This window comes from Micropterus salmoides, unplaced genomic scaffold, assembly GCF_014851395.1.
Source record: "Micropterus salmoides isolate LMB-PRFRI ecotype aquatic unplaced genomic scaffold, ASM1485139v1 Ms_hic_scaffold_1, whole genome shotgun sequence".
NCBI classification, from domain to species: domain Eukaryota; kingdom Metazoa; phylum Chordata; class Actinopteri; order Centrarchiformes; family Centrarchidae; genus Micropterus; species Micropterus salmoides.
This window is the reverse complement of record NW_024040040.1, coordinates 8,838,533-8,865,152: the sequence shown is the minus strand read 5'-3', so window position 1 is coordinate 8,865,152 and position 26,620 is coordinate 8,838,533. Positions and strand designations below refer to the sequence as shown.

The window sequence follows — 26,620 nt, the reverse complement described above, 5'->3', positions numbered from 1 at the left end:
CTCAAGAATGAGTTTTTTACCAACTCATAGCATTAACTTTAATTAACTGTCTAGCTTCAGGTGACAAAGTTGAAAAAAGAAACTTTTTTGTTTACTCGTGTGAAATCAAAGAATTATGCACAATGTACTATATATGTATTGTATCAGACATAGCTAAAAGCTAATTCTCATCTGCAGTCCCTAGGCAAGTGGCAGTAGTGCGCAGGATATGGGTAAAGGGGTGGCGATGGGCCAGTGGATAATATCCCACTGTGACACATCCACCAATGTGTCCCTGAGCAAGACGCTTAACCCCTAGTTGCTCCAGAGATGTGCGACCTCTGAAATATATATAGCAATTGTAAGTCGCTTTGGATCAAAGTATCAGCTAAATGAATAACTGTAAAGGTACATTTTAGTCACTGGGGTGCAGAAATGTTCTTTTAAAAGGTACAGTCCTCGTACCCTGCTAGGGTACAGCTGGAGCGACAAAGTATTTGTACCCTTTTAGGTCCATTCCTGTAACTTGATTTCTCTCTGTGCTGGACAAAAATATTCAGTAATAATAAAGATACTTTTAGTCTCAAATGTCTCAAAAATGGACAGCACGGTGGACTAGTGGTTAGCACTGTCGCCTCTAAAAGGTCGTGGGTTCAAACCCCGGCCTTTCTGTTTGGAGTTTGCATGTTCTCCCCGTGTCCGCGTGGTTTCTCTCCGGGTGCTCCAGCTTCCTCCCACCGAAATTGAAGACACTTCAATTAAAAAGAAAACTATCACTAGGGAAACTACAATCTGAAATCAGATACAGAACAGTATGGCCCTACTGCGCAGTTGGCAGTATTGATCCACTAAGTCAAATTTAAATGTAAGAGAACAAAGACAAACTGCTGGTCACAAACAAAAGTATGAGCAGTGCTGCTGAGCTTGGCCTCACTGCCTTGCTTTGTCAATATTTACTTCTTATGGTTTGATCTCATCTCCTATTGTAAGTTTGTCTTTTCCCTTAATGAGATTTGTTCTGCTGATTCTTTGTGTGCCGCACCCGATGATAACCAGGAGCCATGCAAAGGCGAGCAAATCAGGCCTGGATCTGAACTGAGATGCCATAATGAGCACAGTTTTGCGGGGCCCCGCTGCAGGAGAACGTAATGCCCTGTCAGTAACCTGCTGTGTAGTAATGACTGTGCACGTCACTCTCTAATGCTGTTTCCTCAAACATACACGCAAACACAGATATGGAGAGATGAACACCCATGTGCAGACAAACAACAGTGTTGTTTTAAAAATGTTTCATTATTTTCTTTTACCCCAAATACACTAATGGCCAATTATTTCTGATATTTGCCAGCATAAAGCTAGCTAGTGTTTTAGCTGCAAATAACCAGCAGACTTTGTCCTTTGAACTATGTTGCTTCATGAAGGCTTTATGTATGGGAGTAAATTCTCCCTCGGCATGTGGGAGATAGGGTTAATCCAAAACTGGCCAGGTTTCTCTGCAGCACTGACATTTGTAGGACCTAATAAAGTAACCCTCTGTATTTCTTTTCCCCCTTTAAATAGGAGTTGGCTTTCACCCTGGTCCTTAGCTGATAGTTTTCCAGTATCTACAGTGAATTGTTTCCCCCAGAAATGTATTATGTCACTAAAAAAAGACCTAGGAAACTGCAGTTAAGACCCTCAGGCATTAAGGCTCTCCACTAAATCCAATAGTGAAATTGTTTTAGGTTGACTCCAGGTCTGCTCCAAAGCAGGTCCAACAGCCTTGTCTATTAAAAACATTATCAATATACACTACCACTAAACTAAGTTCTTAAAGGATCATTCCAGTTTATTATAACTTTGGTCTTATTTTCGTAGTTTTGTCACTCACGTGTATTGATTATGATAACAATGTACTAACCAAGTTAGTTGCTGAGATCTGGGAAAAGGACCTAATTGCTGTGGCCAATTTTTTCTAGAATGTTCCCTTTAAGGTAAAAATTATGTAAACATATGTAAAAGTTTTTACAGTTTATCGTAGCCTAATAAAAGTAAATGTCATTTTGTTTTGTTAATTGTAAATTATTCGTCATTGCATGTCAAGCCTACAGAACCAGCTGCCATCAATCATTATGATTATGATCACTCATTCATTGGGGGCAACTACAAAATGTAGCCCAAACTGCCCAGAACCATAATTTCTTGTCAAAATAAAAGGATGCCCAATTGAGCGCAATAGCAACTTTCAACACTGACTTTGGCCTTTACAGTTTATTGTTTTTCACTTAACATATTCTGTATTTGTGTTATTGTCTGTGCTTTTCTTACTAGAAAAACGTGATGTTTTTGGATTTAACAATATTTATTCAAGACAAGATTTCTGGGGCTTTAATGATGTGAAATAAATTTCTTAATAGGAAAATTAAGTGCTAATTTGTTTGTATAATAAATAAATAAACATTTATTGGACATTTTTTAGATTGTTATTGAGAAACATTTTATTGCGATAATTATCATTATTGTTTTATTTCCCAGCCCTACTTGTCAAGATGATTTCTTTAGAAATACTAATTATGAGAAAATAGTTGCACACTTAACCATAAGTAAGATTTGTTTCCTAAACTATGCGCATTACTCAATAGACTGGAGTGATTTTTAGAGTGTGTTTGGCTCATTAGCTGCAGAGGCGGTGCACAGGATGACTGACTGCCCTTTGAACATGTGGCTGCGTTGGAGTTTGGACTAACGTCGACATATTGGTGACATCAAAGAGAATATGTGAGAGGCTGAGAGGTACCGCACACCATACTGAGGTGACAGAACCTCCAACACACACACACACACACACTGCCATCAAAGTGTTTTAGTGTGTGTCAGAGAAAGAGAAAGGAACAGAAGGGGAGAGAGGAAAGAGGATGTGTGACATTTTGCACATGTTGATTATTTGTTTTTTGCAATTTTCTTTCTAGTGTTCAATCATGTGTATTTGTGTTTTTGTGATTTAGATGTTTCTTTGCCTCGAAAGTTTTGACTGTTTTTGCTTAACCGAGAAATGTCAATATCGGTCTGCTGTCAAGCTTTAAAACAAACATGAAATGTACCAATTAAAGTTTTCCACTTTCATGCAGCAAAAACACAATTACTATAAATTGTAGTTGTTCCTCTGCAACTAGTTTCCACTTCTCCACAGGCTTCTGAGGACATGTACAATGGGCTACAATTACGATACTACGGAAGTAGCTATCCTGTTTCGAAATGACAATGGAGCTGTACTTCCAACTTTGCCAGGGGGACGGCAACAGTCACAGACTCGGGGGAGATGTGTCATTAGCACATTGGAAATTATATGTGAAAACATGAAATGAATCACAAAGGCAATGATAGAGACAAAAGATCGGCAGAAAATGACTGAGAAAAAGAGACAAAAGTGGGTGTAAGGAGACAGAAATATCACTCTGGTGGAACAAGCTATGGAGAAACATCAAGAACAGGATTTGTTCCTGCCGATGTCACAGGGGATTGGGAGCAGAGGGAACATAAATACATGAGTCTGTGACCTCAGCCAATGAAAATTGCTTTTGTAAACCTAAAAGTCCCCCGTGACACCCATCATGGGGTTTTATGATCTCCTGTTGCAGCGCAGCATCCTCCTTATTCCCCGTGTGGATGTCACTGCTGTCTGTTTACCCGCGCATAAAGAAAGACAACAAAACCCAAACAATAGAGGGAGCTTTCCCGTTGAGATGCGGCGCCGGGTTAAGAGTGACAGCTGCACTCCTGAACTCGTCTTCTGAGACAAAAGACATTATCACACACTTTTCCTCGTTTCTGTACGTTCGGCACGTGGGAAGAGCTGCTTATTGAGTGTAGTTTCTGTATTTGTGCATACATGTAAGTAGGATGCAAAAAAAAAAATGATTCTCCCCGTTGCCACGGATGCAAGTATATTTTTACAGCTGACTTTAAACAGCCTGGGAGTACAAATAGCCAAATCAAGATCTAGTGTGTAGGTGTGCATGTGGGAGTAGTTGCACTGGTTGTTATGCATCCAACTGTTCCTAACAATGTATCACTGTACGTGTAGCGTCTCACCAATTAGTGGGCCACTATTGAACTCCAGTAATATTTTGTTATGTTTGACCTTAATACAGTTTAAACCTCTGATGGATTCAACATTATTCCTACTTACTTATACATTAGTTAAATATTTAAACCTAGTGAGCGTGACCTACAGTGTCTTGCTACTGCACATGAATGACAATGCCGACCCTGTGCTTTGGGTGAAATGAAACGGAAAATGAACAAAGCTCCCGCGGAAAACGCCTTAATGACTCTTAATTATCTTTGCCATGGTGCCAAGTGATACACTATGTAAGACACGTTAATCCTTCTTACGCTAACTACATATATTGAGCAAATGTCTTTATCCACAACTTGGGGTAGGAAGAATAAATTCCTTTAATTGTAATCACAGAAATACTGAAGACAATAACTTAAAGGGAGAGTATGTGATTCTGCAGAAGGAATGTTGATATTTCAACTCAATTGCCAAACAATTCCGCCCCTCCCTTTAGTGCTCCCTCAGAAGCTCCGCCCCTCAAATCTCCAATCTTTAAAGTTTCTCCAGCATTGAAACGCCTTCGCCCTTGCCTGGTCATACAACTTTATACTCTTCAGACCTTTTCTTCTTGGCTGTTTCTCGGCCATCTCTCCTTCTTCACAGTACCTGGAGTCCAGCACTCCCTCTATTGCTCCTGTGCACGATCACAGTTGTTGATTGGCTGGAACAATGTTATGTGGCAAGGTCCACACCCCTTTCTTTGTTTTCCATTTACAGAGCCAGAGCTGTGTAAGAAAAACAGATTCTTTTTTTCAGAGTGAACACAAAACGGAGAGCTAGCAAACCGTGAGGAAATATTTGCTGAATTTAACAAAAAGTGTACTGGATTACAATCACTTAATCAATCCCTTTAACTCCCATACACGGATCTGCTTATGTCATGTGGAATGAAGAATGCATTTGTCCACTGTCTCTACAAGGAGCTGTAAATCTGTTTTTGCATGTGGATAATTCTACATAAAATCTTGACCGTTAGAATAGTGTTCACATTTGTGTATTTGCCTTTGCTATTCTCGCTGGTTTGAAGTGTTTGGGGTTCAGTTGGAAAATGCTGATTGTCACGTACTTTCAGCCACCAATCAGGATTCAGCAGTTATTGAATAAAAATCTGATTGACAGAGGGTCGTTGGCTGAAGCTGCCAGGCCACTGTCAATCGAATTTAATCAAAGCACACCAGCACAGTCACGATGGAGCAGATTTTTTGACAGTTTAACAAATTTTTTCTAAACTTTAGCTTTGGTGATTGGTCATTTAGTCATGGATATTTAAAGCTATACAAAAATATGCTCTGTATATTGCATGTCCTGTTATCCAAAAAATGAAACTACAACGGAAATTTGATACTTCATATTTTTTGTTTTTTTATGATTCCGGGAATATGGAGACAATATTAGCATAAAATAGAAACTGCAGCATTCTCTCACAGGTGGATGGTCTTACTGACTAAGGTTGTATCAAAACAAAATCAGGTGAAAACAATGGGAACAGTCCTCCTATTGATTTGAATGGAACTCTTGAAGTTGGGATTTCTGGCTAGTATTTCTACTTGTGCTACAAACAACACACACGTCACACAAATGAGCCATGTAGGGACACTTCCAAACCGCCGCACAACTCTCCGCTAATCGCCACAACGCCTGATTTGGTGTGAAAACAGCCAGACAGCAGCCTGCTACAGAAGAGCCACAATCTCTAAACAACAAGCACATTAACGTCCCTGGTAGTCTCCTTTTTATCTAACTTACAAACATGAACGCACGTCTAGTCCTGCAGCTTAGCTCGTTAAATGAGCGACCAAACAAACATTCACGGGGGAAGAGTGCACTGGTAATGTCAGTTTGCAGCATAGATAGCTAATGAGCTGCTCAGCTGAAGCACACAGCATGTAAACGTACTTGCAAATGTCACTTTGGTCCAGTTAGATGCTGGTGTGGAGCTTACTCTTTAAAACCACTGCTAACAAAAGGCTGTCTGTCCAAGGCTTATGAGCTGCAGCGCAAGTTTGCTTACTTTGTCTCTCTTTGTCTCAGCTGTCAATCAAACACAGACACAAACATGCCCCTCCAGCAGCTGAGAGGAAGAGGAGCATTTCTTATACTTCCATTTGTTTTCTATAGAAAAAACACATTATTTTTGACCATGTACAGGTGATTTCAGCGGGACTTTAAGATCTTTAAAGGTCAAACATTTTGATTTTATTGCACTTTTGTCAGGGCCCATTAAATATTTAGAATTTTCATTAAATTTCAGATTAGTCTGACAAACGGAGAACATGATGTTACAGGTGATTTCACTTATTCCTGCCGATTAGACCACTGCTTTGGAGGAGGTTCATTTACACAAATAGAAATCAGCTTTGTCAGGTGAGGGAGATGTCAATCAACAGGCATTTCCCGTAAATAATAAAATGAATGACAGCCGAATTCCATTTAGCTGCTTCAGTTTCAGGGTCCTGACATGAACGCTGGCTCACTGCCATGGCGTACTGGGGCACATGAACAGAACAGAGCCATCGTTAATGCTACTGGTGCATGCCCACACAGCCCAGAAGAGAGGACTAATCAGACAAAATAAGTGAAAACACCTATGTGGATGCACTTTATAAACTAATCTGCATGTGGGAGTTAATTATCTAACACAGAGGTGAAAGAAAAGGCATGCAATCACGCATGCATCAAAAATGATGGGTGGTTCTGTGAGAGCGAGCTTTCTGCCTCAGAGAAAAATTAATTACTTTCCACATCCTCATCGGTGTCTCTCTCATGACCCTACGTGTAAAGCACTATACGTTACACGACCACAAAGTGTGTCCTGCACAGCCAGCGTTAATTACACAGGCGTAGGAAGGCAGGTCTTTACACTGTATGGCAGATAATCTTCTGTTCTATTCACCCAGGCTTGTTTTACTCCCTCCTCTCATTTCATGCACAATAACCTTCTTAGATGAAGGGGGCTTATAGGTGGAGTGATATGAACTATTGCTGAATATCTTTTCGCATTTCCATATTAAATTTTTAATTACATTTTAAATGCGCTTATATTTAGAGACTCCTTTTAACCACTTACATCAGAAGATTCTAATATGTAGGTAGGTTGAATGTTTTCCAAATTATTTTTGTGCAAATATCTTTACCAAAAGCCTTTCGGCAGATTTGTTCATAACACAGATTTAAACATGTTTACACTGCTGTAGGCGGTTGTCTGAGTTCAGAGATGTGTTAGAGGATTTTTTAGCGTTCCATTATGGAGAAATAATAATTGAGCGGGTGGTAATTATGCTTAAGTAGTTAATAGCTTTTCTTAGAAATGATTTAATGAGTTTATAGCTCTGAAATAAGCTGATTTATACTCTTAGAAAATTCATTTTGGACTAACTGTACTTTTGAGGCTCATCGTGAAAACATTTATAGCATTTGATCAGCGGGAAGGTAAACATGCTTCTTCATCCTCCTCCCTCCCAGACTCTTCCGATTGGTATCACGTCTCCACACAGGTCCAGTCAGTAAGTAGCAGCATCCCTTCCAGACAGCCGCTGTCCAGATACGCATCACACACGCACAGCCACAGTTTACCAGGAAACCTATTCATCTTCCCTGTCTGCTGTAGACATTCCATAAGTGTTATCAGTTTCGGCGTGGCATTAAATCGCCCTGGAACGAAGCAGCTGCTTGTTTGGAGACCCCCTTTATTTCTCTTGTGGAATAGTGTGTCATTACATTCGCTTCATCCAATTAAAGGGAGGATGGAGGAGAGTGAGTGAATAAATATATATTGCGAGAAGGAGGGAGAACAGAATGAATGTATCGTTTTATTTACGCATCTGGTCATTTACATGACCCATTAATCAACAACAAAGCACACATTACAAACAAACATTCCCATATGCATGTCCACCAGCATCTAACAGCACAATATACCAACCTCATATAAACATGAACAGCTGACATATAATGTCCCAGGAGATGCACACACAGCCTCACAAGTATAAGCATAATATAGATAATAACATAACTCTAACTAAACAAAATCTACTTTCATGCTTCAGCACATGAGCCTACCTCGTTTGGTCTGGACTTTCGGACTTTTCAGTTTGGTCCGAACCAAAATTGCAGGTGTGAACCATCCCCTGGACCACGGTCCGGAACAAACAGAAAAAACCTGGTCGGACGAAAAGAGGTAGTCTCGGTCCGGATCAAACTGAACCATGGTTCGGTTCGTTTCTGGTGTGAAAGCACTTTTTGGATGGTTTGGAATTTCAGACTTTATACAGGCAGTTTGGTGGTTGACATGTAAACTGGAAACAAACAAATGCACTGAGAAATGCATTGAAATAAGGACACAATTATAAAATATATAACAGACGGCCACTATAGAAGCACACTGCCACATACATCTTTGGTTTTTCCTGAAACAGAGGTGCGGAAGGATTGCTTGCTGTTTTCTCCTCCTTTTTGGAGATCTATTTCTTGTAAGAATTCAGATATTACAGACACCCATTCAGTCACTTGCAATAGAAGAATCCCCCAAAATATATTCTACTACTATAGTAATAGTACTATACTACTATCTCAATAAAATAGTCTACCCTATTGGTTGGTTAACCTAGCATCCTACTACACAAGCTCAACATACTGGCCTTCCATCTGATCTCACAGGAGGCCCACCCCACATCTCCATTAAAAATGCCAAAACTAATGCATATTTATGAACTCACAAAAACAAATTGCCCTTTTATGAAACCATATTCCTGTCGCATAATCTAAAACAGGACAGATGCATGTTTGATACAGATACAGAGTATTATATAACACCTCGGAGCTGAACCTGACATGTGCAAGAGGTAGGGACGCCAACACCCCTCTCCTGTAGGCTTTCACCATAGACACCGAGCTCTGTCCTTGAGCTTGAAGCCAGGGGAAAGTCCCATTGTAACATACTGCGGGAAAGGAGTCTAGATCACTGAAGCATCTGCCTGCCACAGGGTAGGAGAGCAACCCTGCATTACAGCAAGCAGAATTAAAAAAAGGTGAAAACTGGTGCTGGCCATTTCCTTAAATTGATTCTGCATTGTTACTGTACTGCACACACCCACCTGCTGCCAGTTATGCTGCCAGCACACATCACAACTACCCCCACACACCTACACACACACGCGCTGAAATGCACTACTTTGAACAATTCAGCCTCTCTTGATTGCTCTAGATGTATAACATCACTCTTTCTCCTGGTGGATTTATCAAAGCTGAATGCCAGAATAGTGAAAAACCATATAAAGGATGAAGTTTGTAAATAGTTCTTCGGCATCATATCCACATTGAAAATCACCTGCTGCTTTTGGAAGAGGCACAAAGCTAACTGTCAGTTAGCAGCACACCACCCTTTATGGAAATATGTTGACTCAGCTTACACCTATCAGATTTACCAACAGAGACGATTTGACACTTTGCTGATGACTGTTATAATTATTTTTCCATCCTGTCTGTGTGTGTGTACACACATGGAAGCTGCTAAACTGAAAAGGCTCCTAAAATAAAATCTGCCAACATGTACAAGGGCGCTCTCTTTTGTGCACCCTGTCAGGTGGAAACCTTGTATTTCTAAAATGTCAACAGTTTCACAGAGGCAGCCTTGTTTCCAGCCTTGAGCACCATGTACTTTTCACTCAGCCAGTCGGTTCCCAAAAAAGGTTTGAAAAGACCAAACTTACATAACTTTCTGACTCAAGAACACTGTGTAGTCATTAAGCTAATCTGCATCTTTCAGTCCCTTCTTGATCTGTAAAGGTGTGACATATCATGACTAAATGAGGTTTTGCTCTCTCTCTATACTTGCTGCCTTTAGTGTGCTCCTCATGCTTTCACTGTGTAATGCTAAGGTGAATGAGCATGGCAAGGTGAGAAAGACTCTCCCTCGCTGAGTCACCTTCCTCCTCCTCTGCAGACAGGCTCCTCTAACTCCTCTCTGGGCTCTCAGTCCTTCCTGGCAGCTGGGGCTCCAGAGTCCCTTTTGTCATTTCCACTTCAATTACAGCCGCCTTCGCGACGGGAGCCCCCACAGCACTGCACATTTTCAGGTGTCCCTTGAAAGACAAACCTCTTCGCCCAGCAAGAACATAGACGTTCAGTTTACAGAGCGATCAAACAGTCCAACACATCTCTTGCTCCCCTCCTCCCCTGTCTTCCTCGACAAGCTGTGAGTAATGAGAGTGGGGTCTGAGCCAAGCTGTTTGGCTGTGTAATCTCTTTCATAATGCCCTTCATTGGAGGGCCAGGGGTCAGAAAAAAACAACAGAGCATCACAGACGACTGGAAGGCAGCGTCGAAGGCAGATTATAAATTGGTCTTACCCGGGAGCAGGGGTGGAGGTTACGCTGCTGACGACTGAGCGGGTCACACAGTGCCATGGTGTGACTGCTGCAGACACTTATTATGCTGAAGGTGTGATGGGCGGGGAGGGAGAGGAAGAGGGGAGGGAGAGCTGAATGGCAGAGCTGTCTAGGGGTTATGTTGACTGCTGGACCTTGTGATGATAGGGAGCCCCCGTTGGGAGATAGGGGACCGAAAAACGCCGTCCCTCTGCAGATGTACTCTTTTTGTGTGTGTGTGTGTGCGCGTTAGCACATGACTAGATGTGCATGCGAGGCTGTGTCTGTGTGTGTTCGTGCATGTCCCGGTGTTGGTCTGTCAGCTGCAGGCCTTTCTCCTCCTCTAGCTGTGAGAGGCTAGGTGCACATTTGCAAGTCGCTGCAAGGTCAGTGCGAGCCTCGTTGCTCAGTGTCAAAATGGAGGACGTGAAGGAGATAGGTAGGCGGGTGTGTGGGGGTAGGAGGAGAGTCATCATCGTCTCTGTGGGTGCGGGGTGCTCCCGGGGACCTGAGCCCTTGTTGAGTCCTTGAACTCCTCTCTTTTCTGCCTGCCCACAAACACAAAATAAATACCTGCCTTTCTGAAACACATTCCTACAGAGGAGGAGGACACCTTGTTTTTATGAATGATATGTTCTGTGCTCTTAGGCAATAACAGGTTGAGCTGTTGTGCAGGGGAAGTGAATTTTATTCTCGGGTGAATTAGGCACCTATCCATCTATCAAGTGCTAGTTATACTGTACTATCCCACACAGCCACAATGGCTCAACCCAACAGCCGTCCAGCGTAACTGATTAATGGACTCTTTATAAATGACAGAATACACTGTGCTGACACTGGCCCAACATCTCAGCTCAGTATATTATCTGTTATTCATACATCCCATTACATTTACAAATCATATATATTGCAATTTATATTATAAGACAAGCTTTTATCTACCAGCATTTTAACAATCCACTGTATGCACATACATTAAGTTATTACATTTTCTATACAATATTGATTCCTTTGCACTCCCATGCACCGTTGCACTGCTGTAACCTCGCACACACAGTTTACAACGACAGCTTGACCTGTATTTTATAGATATACTGTATGTTACTGACGATGGAAACCAGAGGCAAATTGTGTGTCCAACCATATTTGGCTTATAAAGCTGATTCTGTTGCTCTTGTTTTCAGCTGCGTTACATCATAGACCAGCATCTGATTAGCGTTGGTTAGTAACCCTAACGCTAACCAAGCATACTTTCTCCCTGTGTTTGTGTGGATTTCAAGTTCAAGTTCATGTTTGTTTATTGTCATTCATCCACATACCAAGTAAACAAATAAACAAAATGCCATTTCTCACGGGCCAAGGTGCTAAAAGTGAAGTCACTAAAATTCAACTTACAAGCCAAGACACCATGCATCACAACAGTGTAACAGTGTAAAAAATAGCTCATCTATTACTGTAAGGTGAAGTGAGCACAGTGTGACTGGAGCATTATAATGTGCCTAGTGCAACTTATACCTTATATGTATCTATACTTAAATAATTGCAGTATCAGAAGTACTTAACAGTAGTGGCAATAGCAACAGTATGTAAACAGTGTGGAAGTGCTGTAACAGCATGAACATTATATTGAGCGAACAGTAGTGCATAATGTGAGATATGTACAGTAGTGCATGAACACAATGTGCGTAGTATGCAGTGGAAAGCAGTGTGTGGTAGGTGGTTTCCCCACCATTAATAACATGTCTGGCGTTGGTTCCTGGGCGCTGCACAGTGGCTGCCCACTGCTCCTAATTAAGATGGGTTAAATGCAGGGAAGTAATTTTGCATGCGTTGTAATGTGTATAATTGTATATGTGACAATAAAAGTTGTTTTGATAGCGTTATTTGCCATGACCAAGATTTACAGTAACCTCAACTATAGTTGCCATTCACAGGTAATGTATTTTTTTAAATGTTGGAAGTAAAAAGACATTGTGATTTTATGTAATATGGGTTTTTCAGAATCATCCAGTATTTTTAATGTTCTTGTGAGGCATTTGGTTTGCAAAGTTGGACCAAGTTCTGCTTACTATTATTTGCAAAAATTTTGCCCAGGTTCACATTCACAAAATCATCCATATATGGGGCCTGAGTCAGCTCTTAATTGTTGTCAAGTGTTATGATTTTCAGCCACAATCTGCTCGATTTGACTTGCTACTAGTTTCTTACTGAACCAGGTCATTAGTAAAAACATTTTGCAATCATTTAACAAGAGTTAAAACGATTAGTTGATCGTCTGAAAATGAATCAACAACAATTTGCAATATTGAATCATAAAGCGTAGAGTATCGCAATACATATTGGGTCGGCGTCCAATCAAATTGGGAGATAAGCATATCGTTCCAGCCCTATTTGACTAATTGTTTAAAACATGTTTTAAGCAAAAATAGAAAGTGTGCCCTGGTTTCAACTGCTCAAATGTGAGATTTTGATGCTTTACATGTTGCTGCTGTATATTATTTATATTGTTGGTCGAACAAACAGAATAGGGACTTGAAAATGGCACATTGGGCTCTGGGATATTGTGGTGGGCATTTGTCTTTGTTTTCTTACATTTTATAGCAAAACAACCAATTTATAAAGAATGATCAGTGTAATCATCAATCAGCTTGATCAACCTGCTCGTTTTTCCTTTGCATTGCAAATAAATAAAAAAGTGTCACTTCAACTAGCAAGCGTGCAAGCACATGCCTACCACAGCCCACAGCTGTGTCACAGCATTGCCCCTTGTAACTGAAATTAGCCCTAGAATAACTTTTACATAACATACCACCGACACAAAGTACTTAGTATGCTATGCAACCCACTTTGAGCCACCAGAGATGGCTACAAAGCCTGCACTCCCACAGACAGGAGTAGGGAGTAAGCATGTGTGGCAGAATGCTTACGTCCAGAGAAATAGTTTTGGGCAGAACTTTGAAAGTTTAGGCTGTCTTTTCCACTTCAGTTGAAGCAGCAAAACAGAAATGTTCCGAAATGTAAAAGTGAATGTCAACATGTTTACAGAGACAGAGCGGCGAAACTGAAACTCACAGATGTGTGGATGAGGACACAAACACACACACTCAATCTACTATTTATCCTGCACTTTTTCTTTCTTTGCCATTCTCTTCATTTTTTCAACATCTTCCACTCTCTCTTTAAAAAAATGGGAGGAAAATGAAAAATGGCCTACTTGATGAAAGCAGATGTGATAAATGGCCATGGAAAATTCTGCCTTTTGAACCTAGTTCTAATTTTATGCGGCATCAAAACACTATTGTGCCAAAGTCCAAGCCCCCACATTGAAGTAAAAGCATTGCAGTGCATAAAAGCCCCCTTATGAAGTGTGCTGTCAGTGTGTGTAGGGAGGGCCTATTCATCTACACAGAGTTTAGCTTTATCAAAGTCATGCATGGTTAAGAGTATGCAATCGCTCATTGAATACACAAAAGACCAAAAGATTTGGGCAAGGAGAAAGCCTCAAAGTCCACACACCCTGACTCATTTCTAACATCAAACACCGCTGTGCAAGATAGTGTGCTGTGCTGTGTGAAAACATCTCCAGGAAATGGAAAGTGGAGGGAATGTAAGAGAGAAGCATGGGGTAAATGGTCAAACCAGAAGTAGGTAAAGGGGATTTAACACGCAAGAGGAGCATAGAATGAGAAATGCATTGGCTGCGCCTGCACGTCTCTCTTTGGAACAACACTTTCATTTTCAAGCACTTTCACCTTGATGCCTTGTCATCAATAGTCAACCTCAAACATCATTAATCATCCTCCTCATGTGCATAAACCACCGGGAGGCTTTATGTTCAACAAGGTTCCCAAGGCTTCGACAATCTGCCACTATCTGAACTTGTCTTGTGCTACATGCTGGGCCTCTCCCCATGTTAGATGCTCAGCTGTCACAGTTCGCTGCCAAGTTGTTTTGGGCCATCATTGCTACCTTTTCCCTGATGGAGCCAGTCCTAGTGCAGCCTTTGGGATTCGATCCTAGGGCATTCTACCCATTTGATTCGGCAACTTTTGAACATCAGCACCAAACTGTTGCATCTTGTATGTGCGGTTTTGTTCGAGATCTTCTCTGGCCAGAAGATGTGGCATCCATTGTGGAAGGCATCGATCTTCCTTATGTCACGAGTTGTCACACACCAGCATTCTGAGCCAAACAACAGCACAGGTTTTATTTTGCAAAAGCACTGTGAGTCTTCCTAAACCTAGCTCTTATGTCCTTTGTGCTGCCCTGACTTGGACTTCCAAGGTAGGTAAAGATCAAGATTGTCCCCATTCACTGTGATTGGTGCATCTGGAGGGCATTAATCACTTGGGTTTTTGAGGCACTGATGTTCAAGCCTGTCTGTTTGGCAAATTTGTTCAGTCTGTCAATTTTCTCCTGCAGATGGATATGCTTTGAGGAGAGAACAGCAAAGTCATCAGCAAAGTCTAGATCTTCAAGTTGGGAAAACAAAGTCCACTGGATTCCCCTGGGGCTGTCGTCTGTTGTCTTCCTCATAGTCCAGTCAATTGCAATCAGAAAGAGAATGGAAGACGAACACCAGACTCCACGATGAACCATTCAGATGGTTATTCATTAACGACAAAGTGACAATAGAACAACCCCATCAGCGTGACCATTTTCTCCATGTTTTTGTTCACAGTTGAACACCACATTTCAAACCCAAATACAACAATGTTGTATAATGATGACCAAGACAATCAATAACTGATTTAATGGTAATCTGGCAAGCCGTTGTTGAGGTATTGGACCAAAGTGTTGGACCAATCAGTGTAGAATGGGACCAACATCACTGGGTAATGCTTGAAAACAAGGAAAATATGTTTATAGCTGATCTAAACTGTCACACTTGAGTGTTTCTGCAGGGTACACCAAGTTAAATTTAAGATTTTTTAAGACCTTTTTAACACCAAATATATTGCAATTTGATACCTATTTCATAGTCATACCAAGCAAAAATATTAAAGTATGAGGTAAATACATATTTATTATTATATCAACTACTGTTGGAACAATCCCACCTTAAGAGTATAATGTCTCTTGACAGCCTGCAACAACATTTAATAGCTAACATTACTGCTTATGGCAGGCAAGAGAAAATAAGACTATTGTAAATTAGATGTAACACATTTTAATATCTTCCAAGGCCTTTGAGAAAACTTAATTCACCACTTTTCAAGTCTTTTTGAGATGTCCAGATACCCTGTCAAAGGCGTGGTGAAAACCCTGCCGTCTTCGAGAGGGGCAAGACACAATAATCATTGAAATACGTGACTAAATTATTTGTGTAAAGACTAAAAAAGAGAACTTCAGAGAGTTCAAATCCTGCATTCTTTCTCACCTACACACATCTGGCAAACTGCTGTGTGAAGTGGGCATGCTTGTGGGATTGTTGGTTTCAGATAATTGTTGGAGAGGTGTGTGTAGAAGGGGCTTCACACGCTGTTCGACCAGACAAAAAGCAGTTCATTGAAGCATACTGATGCATTGAGGCCCAGAAGTTGAGGGAGAAAACAAACAAACACAACCTCCGTTTTATTGTATTCTATTTGGTGTGGTGTAGGTTGAACTGTGTTTGAGCAGAACTTTGATGTTTCAACAAAGCAGAAGCAGTTAAAACTGCACACAGCTCATTCTGGTGACTGACTGCTTATGGACTCCTCACAAGGATGTGTCAGCCAAAAACTTTAAATTAGCAGCAAAGTGAAATACAACACAGAGAGGGGGGATTCACTCCAGTGATTTCAAAACAAAAGCAGTGCGCGACCTTCACTTTAAATGAAACCTTCATTTATCAAGAGATGCTCTGACTGGCAAGGACTGGCAGAGCTCTCCGCTCAAGTGGATATGCATTACCACTCGACAAAAAACAAAACACTGCACTGCTCTATACAAGGCTGCAATGTGCCAGGTTCACAGGCCGCTGTAAACACTATATGCAGCTTCTTTCACAGATTTTAACCTTGCAAACAGGAAGTGACCATGGTTTGAACTCTAGGGGAATCAAGGCTCATCCAGCTCACTTCACAGTTTTAAAGGTAAAAGGTAAAAGGTTAAAGGTTACAGCAATACAACCTGTGAGTTAGGTAATTACCACCTCCACACAGTTGAATGCAGACTTATTGATTTTTCTCATTGATATTTGTAAGGAAGGCTTGTTTAACCTGCTCACAGTGAGAAGAGTGGAATTTAACATGGAGGAAAAAGCTGCCTGGATAAAACAGAGATAATGTCCACAAATATTGCCGATTATATAACCCTTCTGTTTACATGAGTGAATATTTCAGTGATGTTATTTTGATAATCCACAGAGAATCTTTGGAAATCATGTCTTAGAAAGTAAGACAGAAGAATGCCTGTGCATCGCAGCCACAGATAGTGTCATCTTCTGCCTTTCTTGTGTCAACAATGTGTTTCACATTAACTAAAAAATATAAGCTTTGCCTCCACCTCCACAGAACACAACAAGCTGGACAAATATGCAGCTTTACCACATATCTAGAAACAAGAATTCAGAATAAATGACACCAAACTACATCCACCTTAAGTAAACCTTGTAGGGTTTTTTCAACTTATTTTTTTTTGATCAAATTGTAATTTCAAAAAAGAAGAAATTTAAGTTTTATTTCTCCACAGTAACACCTTAGTGTTCTCCGAAGGGTGTGACTTTTTGGTCCCAACTGACAATGCGTGGGAAGTTTGAAATTAATTTCAATTCCAACAGCCAGTTAACCAGCTTGGATGGGACGCTATCACCCATAACTCAGTCCCATCTGTGATATGAGCGCTCCCTGTGTCACTCCATGACTCCCATGGACCCATGAAAGAAAGTGGAAAGTGGAAGCTAGCCTAACTAGCTTCATGTGGAATACAAACAAAACAATAAATTGGCCCCTCCTCTCATCTGAGTAGTATGATTGAGAATAAGAGTTTAGCAGGCTGGGCTTGACAACAATGACAGCTGATGGCTGCCAAAACTAAATGTTATTTGAATGAATTAAAACTAAGACGAAACTTATTTTCCTGTTCAAAGTGATCAAAGACTTGTAAAAGCAGTTCATATAAATTAAGATATTAAGACTTAACATTTAATGTAATATTATCCAAAAGACAAAAAGATTGCTCACGATGTGCTTACTTGTACAAAAATACCATAACACACATAATAAAATACATACATAAACATACACACTATGAACAAAACAATATAGACATATTGACAAATAGTGGAGTGATCAGAGTGCAAAGGATGCAAGAGTAAACTATTATTCTCATTATGTACATGTTGAAGGTGGATATGATATACAGATACACATACATGTACACATGTACACAGTGTGATGGAGCATAGTGCAAAGGATGCTGGAAAAAATAAATAAGACCTATGACCTTATGACCTGAGGTAGGTGTATTGGTATACAGTATATACAATATGACAATGAACAGCACTGAAATTGAGAATGGTGAATAAATAAATAAGTGGTAACCAGTAAACAGGTGCTGATTAGAGACAGAGTTACTGGGTTATTGCACAGGAATTGTTCCTGACACCGTGAGTCAGAAATCAGCTGTTCATCAGAGTGATGGCTTGTGGGAAGAAACTGCTTCTGTGTCTGTTGGTTTTGGCGTACAGTGCTCTGTAGTGTCTACCAGAGGGGAGGAACTGGAACAGGTTGTGTCCGGGGTGAGATGGATCTGCAGTGATGTTTCCTGCCCATTTCCTGACTCTGGAGTCCTGAATGGAGGGCAGGTTGGCACCAGTGATTTTTTCTGCAGTCCTGACTGTCCGTTGAAGTCTGCTCCTATCCTTTTTGGTGGCAGATCCAAACCAGACAGTGATGGAGGTGCAGAGAACAGACTGGATGATGGCCGTGTAGAACTGGATCAGCAGCTCCTTAGGCAGGTTGAGCTTCCTGAGCTGACACAGGAAGTACATCCTCTGCTGGGCCTTCTTGATGATCATGTCAGTGTTGGGCTCCCACTTCAGGTCCTGGTATATAGTGGAACCCAGAAACCTGAAGGATTCCACAGCAGACCCAGGGCTGTTGAGTATGGTGATGGAGGGCAGAGTGGGGGGGCTCCTCCTGAAGTCCACGGTCATCTCCACAGTTTTGAGCGTGTTAAGCTCCAGGTTGTTCTGACCGCACCAGAGAGCCAGCTGATCAACCTCCCGTCTGTAGGCCGACTCATCACTGTCCAGGATGAGGCCGATGACTTCAGGAGTTTGAAAGATGGGTCTCCTGAGGTGCAGTTGTTGGTGTAGAGGGAGAAGAGCAGTGGGGAGAGCACACACCCCTGGGGGGCGCCAGTGCTGATAGTCCGGGTGCTGGATGTGATGTTCCCCAGCCTCATCTGCTGACTCCTGTCAGTCAGGAAGTCTGTGATCCACTGACAGGTGGAGGCTGGCACAGTGAGCTGGGTGAGTTTGGTGCTGAGGATGTCCGTAATGATGGTGTTGAACGCCGAGCTGAAGTTCACGAACAGGATCTTTGCATATGTCCCTGGAGAGTTGAGGGACATATGCAAGTATAACAGCATATAATCAGACTTTAATGTCTAGATGGATTCTGACCTGTTTGCCTTATGTCCTTAATGACACTGGGCTACTGATGGGAATGTATTAATGCAGTGAACGTACTGTGAGGTTACACGGGGTGACTGGCACGCTATTAGAGCTGTCCTTACACAGTAGCCTCCACCCATCAACAAGTCAAATTAAACCCTAATTTGCATTAACTACCTGACCCCAGCGCAATCTTCAGCCTGGTCGATCTCAGATATTGTTTGAAGTTTAGTACATCAGTAGAGAGAGCGTAGCAGGTGAGGTCCTGTGGGGAGGATGGTGTGATTGTCTTGTCAGCCAAGACAAATAACCTGGGCTTAAATTAATCACCTTTTCATCCTACAGAGCACTTATTCAAACCCAGGCGCACATCATAAATCAACTCGCACATGTCTAACGAAAACCTGTGATGTGCATCCACAGTCCTCTGACTTCTGTTTTCAAAGTGGTGAGATGTTATTGTTCGAAAAGGGAGGTCCTTGCTGCTCGCCAATTGAAACCTCGACACAGTTTCATTTAATCTGAGGAGTATAATCTTCTCAGATTGCCCTTTCCTGCAGTGATGTTTGGAAAGCTTATAAAAGACTCGCTCCATTGATCTAAAGACACTTTAAGAGGCTTCATTGTTGTTCCTATGCCATAATCACAAATAGACCCTTCGAAATGGAATAACGCCAAGCAATGCCAGTCAGAGAGAGAGTCAACCATGCAATAAAGGCTTAATAGTTTTATCATTGCTTTGAAATTGTGCAGTCCATCTGTGTGTCTGTGTGTGTGTGCTGCTTGTCTTTCAGTCTGTAAACTGCCAGCAGTTCAAGACCAGCTCCTGCGATGTAACCGCAGACACTGCCATCGTTGAGATAGTTTGGAATAAGGATAAGAAATAAGGAATGTTTCATTGGTAAAATACGATAAACTCTTCTATCTTTGGGAATAAAGGACTATTTTCATTAACAATCAAAAGTTCATCCAGTCTAAGGGATGCACACATACATCCTTTCCTACTCATCAAGCTCCTCACCTCCCACTGCACCAAAATGGATTTCCCCCCTGAGGCTGGCATTCAAGGTTTATGTTACTAATGACCCACAATGATTCAACCGTAATTGATCAGGGAAATCGACCACCATGCCAAGGCAGAGACGTTAATCTCTGAGGCATCTTCACGGCTGTATTAAGCATTGTGCTCCCTGAGATCTCACCGTGTGGTCAAATAACTCATTGGCCCGACCCAGGATGCTATCACACTGTGGTTGGCTGGTTGGTGTACACTGAACACACAGCGTGGGGGAAACCTGCGTAACATTCCATTCAGGGGTCACTGCTCAGTGCGAGGACAGAAGGGGAAAATGTACGAGCTGGTGGCGTAATGTATTCATAGGAAAAAAATTTAGAAACTGGTCTTGAGACATGATAAAGTGCCTGCTGAGCTGTCTTTGATAAATTACGATGAAGTTATGCAAATAGCGCCCGAGACCGGATCTCTAGCGTGCACAGTTCAATTAGCCCGTCACTGTGGTGGTAGACTAATACTTGGACCGGGTGAGCAATGAATACATATATTACTGAAATTTATAGTAGTTTGATATCCAGCATTATGATGAAATCAAAAGCAATATTTTGAGTTTGGTACAGTTATGAACAAGTTTATAAATCTGATGCTAAGATTAGTCCACACTCTAAAATCAACACTTTACTCATGGAGCCCTTGTTAGGGCACAAATTAACAATTAGACAAAGACGCTCATGTTTTTTAACCAGTGAGAACAAGCCTTATAAAGGAAGTTAAATTATGTTAACTAGATCTGTATCATAGAGCTCATTCTAAAACTACTACAGTGTATCAACTATAATTCATCATAGTGTCTTTCTATTTCAGTAACCAAACAAGAGAAAAAGAAATTAGATCCTCCGACTTGTCAGAAAAAATATCTCAAGGGTTGACTGAAAATGTCAAGAAAGTGAGTTCTTTAAGGCTGCACAAAGGGCTGCAAAATGGACATCCTTCTAACTGCTTCACATATTCATACTGCATTCGCAGTAACTCCCAGAGTTCTGATTTGGGAGGTAGGGAAAGCAGTTCAAAGACGGCTGAATTGCCTCTTAGATACTGACTGTTCCTCCCCAGGGCCCATCAACACATTCAGTGCTTTTCATTAAATATTTCACTATGACGGTAGGCATGAATCGCCCATGCATTCAATTATACATTTATGTTAAACAGTGCAACTTATGGGGTTGCAGAGATTTCAACCACCCCTTTGTAGTATGTGATTAGACGTGGCTTTGAAGCCCAAGTTTGATTTCTTTACTTGTAGCCACATAAACGAGTCACAACAAAAATATCATCCACTGGAACCAGATGGGTTTCAATCCTCAGTGAAAATCTCTTGCATTTCAATTAGGTTACTGCTATCTGAATATACAGTAATATCACCTTGAAGTTATCTTCGTTGATGGGTTTAGAAATTGGAATTTCAGTGTGATTAGTGCTTTTAATGTCATAATACAGCTGGTAACACAATGTGTCTGGCTGCAGAGCCGCTGCAATTAAAAATGACATCATGTTAAAATACTCTTCAAGGCTAGAAAATGCAAATTATATGCAGATTAGTAATATGATTCATGTATTAATTTGGCATGCTGAGTGGTGATTAGGTGAGTGGGAGAAAGCAGCAGTCACTAATGCTCAGCAATGGCTAAAAACAGTATGGTGAGAGGAAGAGAAAACCGGCGATTTCCTTCATTTACTCAGTGTGAGAGATGACCTTTTCAGAGTCCCTGCCTGTGGCGCTAAAGAAGCACGCACATGAAGGAGATTTGAACTTTAACTTGCATGGAGCATCCGACATATGTATGCTAACTGTTTGTGTCTCTGCAGGCTATCACACACACACTGGGCAAGGCGCTGAGAAGGAAAGATGCAGAGGGAAGAAAGAGCAGACAGAATGAGGACTATTCTTAATGTCTCATTTAAAGATGCACATTTCAGATTTTTTTTCAATGCCCAGTAGCCTCTTCCAGAATAGGAAAGATCACAGAGTACGCCTTTAAGGCCAAAGCCAGATATACACATGAAGTGTACTCTACATGATTGCTCCTAACATCTTCTGTGGCTCTAATGGAGCTTTGGAAAGTCAGAGAAGATAAAGCAGATGATGTCATAGTGATGTTATCAGGGTTATCTCAGCTTGGGCTTTCAAACCCCTTGAAAGAAATGGGCATTTAGCAGGTAGGGGACTAAATATGCTATTGAGTCGCATTATGGGATGTACAAAGAAGTCAGATTGATACAGTGTGTGATATAAACATGTAAAAAGATTGATGCAAAGATATACAAAGCTATCACAAAAAACACAAAATGTTTTATGTGCTTCAGTATCATTGCAGACATCAGCGTACTGTATACAGAGGTCAGAATAGAGGTCAGAAGAGAGGTTGTGAAAACCTCTATTAGAAATTAGATTCCTTTTTTTTCAAGACATGAAACAGAAAATCGACAACAACCGCCTCCTCCATCATATCTAGTTGAACTCATATGAAAAAATGTATGTGGGCGACAGAAAAGACTTGAGGAAAGAACTGACATGAACCACTGGGATGCACCATGCATCTTATTTTCTCTTCAGTAATTAATTTAGTAAATCCCTTTGATGACAAAGGGAACCCAGGAGACTTACATGCATGTAAGGGTGTTAAAGTGCCTGCTTAACTAAACAGCAAGATTGAAGCAAAGAACCTCAGAGGCAACGATAACTTTTATTCAAGGCTTCTGTTTCAGTTCTCAAAAGAAAACTCTGTAAAATACAGGACCACTGTGTCTACTATTATGAAAGGCTTTTAAAACCAGAAATATGCTACATCCCTGACTGAGCAATGACTTGACAAACTGACAGGAAGCTGAGGTCAGTGTAGCATGCCGTACCTGACGCAGCTGGCTCTCATCCAAAGCAATATGGGCTCCGTCTCTTCATACCACCTCTGTAAAAAAAAAGGAAAAACAGACAGGGCCAGGTCAGGAAAACTGATATGAGAGTTCAAGAAAGAAAGGATATTGGAAAAGGAAAATAGGAGATTAGATGATACTGTGAAGATGCAGGTAGCATGTGTGGCTTTAAACTTTCAAGACCGGCATTTGTCATTTTTGCTAAACTAAAAAAAAACATTTTAATTTTCAAAGGAACATTTTTTTTAAAAAGAAATAAAACAAAACAGCATGTCTTTAACATGACTAAAGAAATTCTAATTTAGTTCAGTTAAAAGTTGAACCCATTCTGTCAGAAAATTAAATAATGAATCCGCATCCTACGTTTTCAAGTAGCAGATACACGTATGCTTTCCTTCATGCAAACTGCAGAGAGGCCCAACTCAACCTAAATGTAACTTGACACAGACCATGAGGGAGGTTTTAAGTGTAATCATCTGATGGCTCATCAGTATGCCGCAGCCACCGCCGCTATCTCCTAACTATGGCAACAAACAGGCGGAGAAGGTGGAGGGATCCATTGATGTATGCTCTTTTATGAGAACTTATCATTCAAGCCCCACTTACGCCCAGAAAAGGTCAAATTAAATTCTCTCATATCAAATTGAGTTTTTCACTTGAATAATAAGCTTCCGTGGCAGATACTATACCTACACACAAAACATTTCACAACATTTCCAGGTTTTCATTTACCTTGAGGATGGCACTGAACTCCACAAGAAAATATTTCAATTACCAGGCTTGGCACAATCAACACCGTGACTTTTATGTTTTATGAGAGCATTGGTAGTAATGAGCGGTAAGCTCTGTGAGGCTATAATGCTCATTGTAAAGAAATCTAAACAGTTACAAAGATACTAGCTGAGGTCCAAAATTTGTTTTTGATCAGTAGCAGTTGTGGTGAAGCAGTTATTACCTGAGAAATTTTTAGATTTTTTTAGCATGCATTATTTATCATTAAATTCCATATTTCGGTTTAGTTTAATTAACATGCAAAGTAGCACTAACCAGAGTGTATAAGTGGATTATATTTAAAGGTATTTAGTAAACCAAAGTAATGGACAAAGTGACATTTGATGATGGTGCTAGATAGACATTCGGGGATCTGTCTTTAGGATTTACCCTCTGGGGAACATTAATGTCTGTACAACATTTGTCCCAGTCCATCCTGAAGAAGTTGAGATATTCCACTAGATACGCAAAACATTTTTCTTGCTTGTGGTGCTAGAGGAAAAGTCATCCGCCAGAGTCAGTAGGATTCACCCCCTGGCGACTATGAATGTCTGAGCACAATTTCATGGCAATCCATCTAATAATTATGTTTGTACATTAAATCTTTTTTTTTTTTCAGCACATTTTTTTCCCCCAGTCAATAGTGAAAAATGCCTCTTTCCCAGAACTCAAGGTGAAATCTACAAATGCCTTGCTTCCTCTGACTAACAGCCCCGAAACCAAAGCAGTTTACAATTATATGAAACTGAGAAAAGCAGCGAATCCTCACATTGGGACTAGGGAATGCTTGGCCTTTCTGCTTGAGAAAAGATAAATCAGCTATCACAATTGTTGCTTATCAATGTTCTTTTGATCGTCAAATTCAATAATCGACATAATAGTTGTTTAAATATTTCAGTGGAGCGAAGCGTTGAACAGACATGCCTTCCCTAGAGCCATGCTGGTTGTGAGCCTAAAAACATGGATGGAAAGAAAAAGGCAAATATAGGTAGACCATCATGATGTGACTATCTCCCTTCCATCAAGGTTAAGAAAGAGAGAGGAAACACTACATCAGGTCAGGATGGAGCCCCTTCACCACTCCTGCTAACAGGCAGTGAGCAGTGCGTGCTGGGTAATTGGGAAGAACTTCCTGCCCCCGGACTTGAGTGGCATGTCTCGGCCGTGGCATGAAGTCAGTTACCTGATCGGAGCTTAGATATACCGAGCTGTCAGCTCAGCTCTGGAGTAATCACAGCCCTCCATTAACAAGCCGCTCACGCGACAAAATGGATCTCTGAGAGGCAGTACGATGTGCACACAGACGAGAAAACACAACTGAACACACAAACACACACATTTAATAGCGTACACACTCTGAAGAGGCAGCTAATGAGCAATCACCTTGCAAATTGGCTCACTATACAGATGCAGAGAAATACTTATTAGTGCATTACAAACATGCTTTGGTGGCCTTGGCACAATGCTTACTTAGTATAGATCAGACACTTTTTCTCATACATTTACCTCATTGTGGAAACATGCCCCTGTTCACGATTATCATAATGTTTCTGAAGCTGGAAAAAAAATCGGGCCATTTGGAATGTATTACGCCCCCCTGTCACCTTGCTAATCAGCATAATATGAATTATTGCTATCATTACAGTGGGTGGCCGAGAAATAACAATAGGTCTTAATTATTCAACAACGAGGAATAATGAAGGGAAAGCAAATGCACCTTTAGTTTTTGCTGCCAACACTCATTAGAGTTTGTATCTCTCTCCCCTTTGGGAACAAAACTAGGCTCCATTTCTCTGTTGTGGTAATCATTTCCAAGATTGTGATGACTGATGAGCTTGTTTACCCCCGAATATAGTCCTTGTGCCGTGAGAGCATACGAGAAGAAACAGAAAAGGCAAACTTCCCTTATGGCAATGTGAAAGGAGTCATTCACCTATTATAGATAGAAGGGTATAAGATGCTCTCTGAGACACCGTGGTACTTGGAGCTAAATGCTAACACCAGCACGCTAACATGCTTTCAGTGTAAATGCTGAAATGTTGGCAGGCATGTTCACCATCATTGTTTTAACATTTGCTAATTAGGACAAAACATACTGCTGTAAAAGTTGCTGGGAATGTCAGTTGTACTGGAGGTATTTGGTCATAAACCAGAGTATTGGACAAATTGATTTCTCTGTCCCTAGAGCCACACGGCTGGCATGACTAAAAACTCTAGCAAAACTGTTGCTACAACTCGTTCCCATTTCCACAGTCACATATTTGACGCTTGGTCAAGACCTATTGACGTCAGTTTGTGATGCACTGGGGAGCCCCTTTGAGCCATAGTTTAACACATTGGGGAAAACCCTGTAGCATCACGTTTAAATACTAAAGGTAGGTGTAGGATAAATTTAAAAAATAAATAGGATAAAAAAATAGGATAATTTAAAAGAAAATCAAAGTAAGGAGGTGGTTGGGGTGGACGGTGGGCCAGAATATACCATAATGCAGCGTTTCACAATGTTAACAATGTGCCATTTCAAACTTGCGACGTTTCCCAAAGTTAAGAAGTGCTTTGATGTTGAAAGTCTAATCGGCCCAAAATGTTTAAAAACAACGATAAAGGGGTACCCAGGGCATTAAAAAGCGACACCAAGGGGTCTTGACCAAGCGTCCATTTGTGTCGAATTGGGAGTGAGAATGTGTTGCTTGTTAGGCTTCACAAAACTCAAGGACAGAGGTGCTGCGCTGTCTCCTACATGACAATGTTTTTTGCAATTCCAGCTTAGTTCTGTAATCATTTTTGCTGAAATTTCCCTTACATAATTTTTCTCTTGTTGTGGAATTTGTAGGGAAAGAAATCAAGAAAATATAAGT

The 26,620-nt window shown here is 41.0% G+C and overlaps 1 protein-coding gene across 1 annotated transcript in view; it reads right to left on the bottom strand.

The window, feature by feature from the left end:
• Positions 1–26,620, bottom strand: part of LOC119901207 (beta-1,3-galactosyltransferase 1-like) — a 106,541-nt gene that overhangs the window by 33,410 nt on the left and 46,511 nt on the right. The window contains exon 2 of the mRNA XM_038716769.1: positions 22,971–23,026. The gene's annotated coding sequence lies outside the window, so the exon portion shown is untranslated. The remainder of the gene's footprint in view (positions 1–22,970; positions 23,027–26,620) is intronic.